This window comes from Chiloscyllium punctatum, chromosome 17 (assembly GCF_047496795.1).
Source record: "Chiloscyllium punctatum isolate Juve2018m chromosome 17, sChiPun1.3, whole genome shotgun sequence".
NCBI classification, from domain to species: domain Eukaryota; kingdom Metazoa; phylum Chordata; class Chondrichthyes; order Orectolobiformes; family Hemiscylliidae; genus Chiloscyllium; species Chiloscyllium punctatum.
Window position 1 is genome coordinate 52972962 of NC_092755.1, and position 6303 is coordinate 52979264.

Sequence of the window (6303 nt, forward strand, 5' to 3'; positions counted from 1 at the left end):
TAGATTCTTCTTAATCCTATTTGCCAAAGCTATCTTTTTGCCCTTCTGATTTCCCTCTTAAGTGTATTCCTACTGCCATTATACTCTTCCAAGGATTCACTCGATTTATCCTGTCTATACCTGACATGTACTTCCTTCTTTTTCTTGACCAAATCCTCAATTTCTTGAGTCCTCCAGCATTCCCTATACCTACCAGCCTTTCTTTTCACCCTAACAGGAATATACTATCTCTGGACACTCATTATCTCATTTTTGAAGGCTTCCCAATTTCCAGCTGTCCCCTTACCTATGAACATCCATCCCCAATCAACTTTTGAAAGTTAACGCTTTAACAATCAAAATTGACCTTCCTTCAATTTAGAACTTTAACATTTAGATCCTGTCTATCCTTTTCCATTGCTATTTTAAAATGAATAGAATAATGGTCACTAGCCCCAAAGTGCTTCCCGACTGACACCTCAGTCACCTGCCCTACCTTATTACCCAAGACTAGGTCAAGTTTTGCACCTTCTGTAGTAGGTACATCCACATACTGACTCAGAAAATTTTGTTGTACGCACTTAACAAATTCCTCACCAGCTAAACCCTTAACACTATGGTTGTCTCAGTCAATGTTTGGAAAGTTAAAATTCCCTATCATTACCACCCTATTATTTTTAAGATAACTGCGATCTCCTGACAAATTTATTTCTCAAGTTCCTGCAGACTATTGGGGGTCTATAGTACAATCCCTATAAGATAATCAAGTCTCTTTTATTTCTCAGTTTCACCCAAGTAGCTTCCCTGGATGTATTTCCGGGAATATCCTCTTTCAGTACAGCTGTAATGCTATCCCTTATCAGAAATGCCACTCCCCCTCCTCTCTTGCCCCCACCCTTACTATCCTTCCTAAAGCATTTGTATGCTAGAGCATTATGCTTTCAGACCTGTCCATCCCTGAACCACATCTCTGTAATTGCTATGATCCCCTAGTCCCATGTTCGTAACCGTGCCCTGAGTTCATCTGCCTTCCTTGGTTGGCTTCTTGCATTTAAATAAATGCAGTTTAATTTATCTTATTCTCTGCTTTGTTCCTGTCTGCCCTGAGTGTTTGACTTGCTCCCTTTCCTAACTGTACCAGTCTCAGATTCATCTCTTTGCTGGGTCCCATTCCTCCTCACCTTACTAGTTTAAATCCTCCCAAGAAACTCTAGCCAATCCACCTTCCAGCATTAGTCCCCTTCCAATTCAGGTGTAATTGGTCTTTCTCATACAGGTCACTGCTAAGCCAGAAGAGATTCCAATGATCCAAAAATGTGAACTTTTTTCCCATCACTGGCTCCTCAGCCATGCACTCATCTGCTCTCCCCTCCTATTCCTACCCTCACTAGCTTGTAGCACTGGTAGTATTGCAGATTTTATTATCATTGAGGACCTCCTTTTTAAATTCCTGTCTAGCTTCCTATATTCTCCCTCCAGAAACTCATCCTATTTCCTTCCTATGTCATTAGTTCTAATGTGTACAACAACCTCCTGCTGGTCCCACTCCCCTTTCAGAATATTCTGCATTCTCTCTGAGATATCCTTGATCCTGGCACCAGCGAGGCAACACATAATTCTGATTTCTTGCTGTCGGCCCTAGAAACATCTGTCTGTGCCTCTGATGAGAGAGTCCCATCACAATTGATCGCTTGGAACCTGATATACCCCTCACTATATTTGAGCCAGTCTTTGTACCAGAAACTTGGCTGTTCATGATACATTCCCCTGAGAGTCTATCAACCCATACATTTTTCAAAACAGCATAATTGTTTGAGATGGGGATAGCCACAGGAGGTTCTGCACTACCTGCCTCCCTCTGCTACCATTCCTGGTGGTAACCTATTTACTTGACTGTATCTCCCTTATTGTCACTGTTATGCATTACACTCCCTAGCTCCTTTAAATTCCTCATTGTCTCTAACTGCTGCTCCAACCAATCTCTAAGATCTGATAGGATTCACAGCCAAACACACTTCCCACAGATATAATCATCAGCAACATGGAAACTCTCCCTAATCTCCCACATCTGACAAGAAGAGCACAGCACTCTACTCAAGGCCATCTTTGTACTTTAACAATCTACAGCTCTAAAAATCACTGTTCCAGGTTAACTTAGTACCTTTGGTTTGTATTTTAAAATTTTAATCGAGAGACAGATCTTAATAAAACATATAACCAAAAAGAACCCATATACTATTGAAAAAAGACAGGGTTACACTTAACGATCATGCACTTAACCGATCCTGTGCTGTGGGCTTTCTCACAGAGGTTCCTCCAAGGTCAGCTGTGAATTTCATGGTTTGTTAAATTTTCTTAGATGCACTCCGATGTCCAGAAATACCTGAAATCAAACAGCAAAGGCAGTAGCTGTGCAGATTCACTGATGTGTCAGACAGCAATGTAAGTTTCTCTCTCTCTCTCTCTCTCACTGAGCATGTGGTCTCTACCTTTGTTCTCTTCCTCCTTTTCAAAGTGTTGTTGTTTTGATCTGTTATTTCCCAGAGTCCCAAAACAATGCAACAGCTTATAAAACAGAAGTTACTGCTCCTGCAATTTGAAGAAATCACCTCCAACACCTAAACCACGTAGACAGAGCTTAGAGTGCTGAGCATTGTCGCTCCTTTTGTGTTTTAAGTGGGAATCCTGGCAGATTATGAGAGGTCGTACCACTGTGGGATCTGGAAGAATATATCTTAATGTACAACTGGGGGCCTCTGCTGAAGATAGAGAGATTTGGAATTATTCTCCATAATTGCAGGATTTTGGGTTTGTATTTTGCTGTTTTGAGACGAGGGTGGGGTGGCGTTTCTAACTCATTGTGTTTCCCTCAGATCGCAGTACGCATATGTACCAGTGAAGCATCAAGATTGATGGGCAGGAAATTCTGAAGCTTAGCAAGAGCTTCCAGCTCGAACATCCAGGCATTGGTAACAGGCATTGATTGCATGTGTGGCGTCTGATGGAGATGATTAGCTAACACTCATGGAGGCATGGAACATTAAGAAAACAACAGTACATACCCTGGCAGACGAAAACCGATAATCTGTCCTCTTGTGATGCTGGAGCTAGGTTTTCATCGTCTGCCCACAGGCACTGACATGCAGTCCCCTCTGTCCAGACTGTGTTCATCAATCAGGTTGACTTCTTCCTACCAGTGCTTGAGAAAAGAACTTCAATTCTCTCCTTGGCAGCCTTCAGGAGAGCGCAGTGCTGTCCTTTTAAATATGGTGCCTGGATGTTCGAGCTGGAAGTTCTTGCTAAGCTTCAGAATTTCCTGCCCATCAATTTTGATGCTTCACTGGTACATATGCGTACTACAATCTGAGGGAAACACAATGAGTTAGAAATGCCACCCCCACCCTCGTCTCAAAACAGCAAAATACAAACCAAGGATCCTGCAATTATGGAGAATAATTCCAAATCTCTCTATCTTCAGCAGAGGCCCCCAGTTGTACATTAAGATATATTCTTCCAGATCCCAGAAGGTATGACAGCATAGGTGTGTCTCAAGGCTCAAACAAGTCATCCTGAAGGAATCTCTCGAGGAAGACTCAAAATTGATTAATTCTAAGTGTGAAAAGGTTTGTAGCAAAAGGAAAGACCATGTAACATAAGAGTTGAAAAACACCATTCAGCCCATCAAGTTTGCTCTACCATTCATTCAAATTACGTCTCATCTGATCACCTTCGACTCCACATTCCTGCCTTTTTCCCAAACGTCGATTCTCCTGTTCCTTGGATGCTGCCTGACCTGCTGCGCTTTTCCAGCAACACATTTTCAGCTCTGATCTCCAGCATCTGCAGTCCTCACTTTCTCCTCGAAGATTTTTCCCAATACCCTTGTTTCCCTTACTGATTAAGAAAGTTGTCTTCATGTCAGCCTTGGTATACTTAATGATTCTGCTTCAACAGCCCTCAAAGGTAAAGAATTTGCTCAGAGAACTAATTTCTCCTCATCTCTATCTTAAAGTTGTGACCCCTTATTCTGAGCTTATCTGATCTTAAGCTCTTGCACAATCATTCCACAGCTATCCTGTCAAGTCCCATAAATAGTGTGAGTTTTAAAGTAAATATTGGTCCTCATAATAAAGCATGGATACATGAAATACATCATGGAGTGCTGTCAGGGCAGGAGAGCAAAGTAGTAATATGGGAAATTGAAAGTCAGAGAATGATAGAGGCAGAATGAATAAACCTAACAATACAGCAGCAGTCAAGACTAGGTTTTACAACGATATCAAAAAGACAAAGCTAAAGGCTCTGGTATCTGAATGAGCATAGTACACATAGCACGCATTGAGGTAAAAAAAGTGACATGATAGCCATAATGGATATGTGGCTGCACAATGATAAGGGTTGGGTGCTAAACTGAGGGACATATGACATTCTAGAAAGATGGGTGACTAGGTAAAGATAGAGGGTTGCAACACTAGCCATTGATAGCTTTTATGAAATAATTAAGCATGATTTTGATTCAGGCAAACAGGATGTCAAATCAGTTTGGATGGAGATGATAAATAGTAGAAGAAAGAAGTCACTAACAAAATACTACTAACAATGAGCACAACATAGGATGTAGTGGACAAAAAGAGGCATTAGGTGCTTGAGATAAAAGGATGGCAATAATCATAAGTGATGTTAATCCATATGTAAACTTGAAAAAACATACTTACAATTGTAGTCAGGATGAGGAGTTCATAGAATGTTTTTGAGATAATTTCTTAGAGCAGCATGTTCTGGGACTAACCATAGAGATGTTTTTAGTAGACAGTGACCGCAATGTGAGTAAATTTGAGATCCACTTTCTGGAGGGAAAAGAATGAGCTGAAGTCTAGTATTTTATATTTAAATATGGTTAACTGTTTGGGCTTGAAAGCTAAGCTAGCTGAAGTGCATTGGGTGATAGATTGATGGAAGAGAAGTGGCATGACATTTAAGTGGATATTTCAGAATAATCAGAATAAATATGCTCCAACGTTCAAGAAAAATTCTAAGAGGAAGACTTACTCACAGTTATCTAAAGAAGTGAAAGAAAACATTAAACTTCATGAAAAGCATCTAATTGTCCAAAGATGAGCAGCAGGTTTGATGACTGGGAAAAATATAAAGGATAGCAGAGAAGGGCTATATTAGTATTCAGAAACAATAATGGGAAGAAACTAGTGAGCAATTTAAAATGGATAGCAAGAGTTCTAACAGGTATTCAAAAAACTAAGAAAAGTGCATGTTAATCCTCTGGAGTGTAAGAATGGGGAGTTAAAGCAGACGAAAAAGAAATGACAAATGAAATATTTTGCTTGTGTCTTCACTATAGAGGATACAAAAGAAATTCCAGTAATAGTTACAGATCAGAAGGTGGAAGAGACTGAGAAATTTAGTGAAATTACAAATACTCAGGAAGCGGAACTGAACAAGTTACTGGAGCTGCAGACTGACAAGGCCCTGAGTATTGATGCATTACATCCTGGGGTCCTAAAAAGGTACCTGAATGGTTAGTGGATGTGTTGGTCTTAATTTTAGAATATGTGCTAGGTTCAGGCAAGGTCTTATCAGATTGGTGTCATGGTTCGCTGAGGTTGACAGTCAAGCTCAACCATTCCCGGACACATGATAAATGTGAAGAATTAATGAAGCTTGTGAAAGTCCCAATTTGCCTTTGACTGACAGCTACACATGGTAAAAGCAAACTATGCCAGATTTATTTAGTAACAGGAAAATAAAGCCTTAACTTTTTATTGCAGCACATTTAACTTTTAACAATAGTGATAAAAGGACAAGATTTCTAATTTATGTAGCTTGGACTTTGGGTCTTTTAAAATTATCACACACACACACACACACACACACACACAAACACACACAGACAAAGCACAAAAATTATGAGTGGATGGAAATACATAGTAAGAAGACTGTATCAACAGTCCGAAACCACAAAATCAGATGTGTTTGTTTCCCGTTCTTCAATTCCTTGATAATGCCTCAATGTTATCTGCACAGCAATGGTCAGTTTTTACTTCACTGATTGCATAGTTTGACCTCGAGTCTTTTTGGTTCTCAATGAGGTTTGCGAATCATTTCCCTCAGTTCTCTCAAATGTAACCTTACTGCTTTTTAGACAGAAAATCAGAGGTAGCAATTTTAGAATCCAAAAAATGCAGGGGATCTCTTTGCTCTTCCGTGTTTGATTCACTTCAGCCACAGAGTTTGCAACACAATTAATCAGGGGATCAATAAATTAATCAGCTATGCTGACTTCTCTTGAACCCACAACAAATTGTGCCA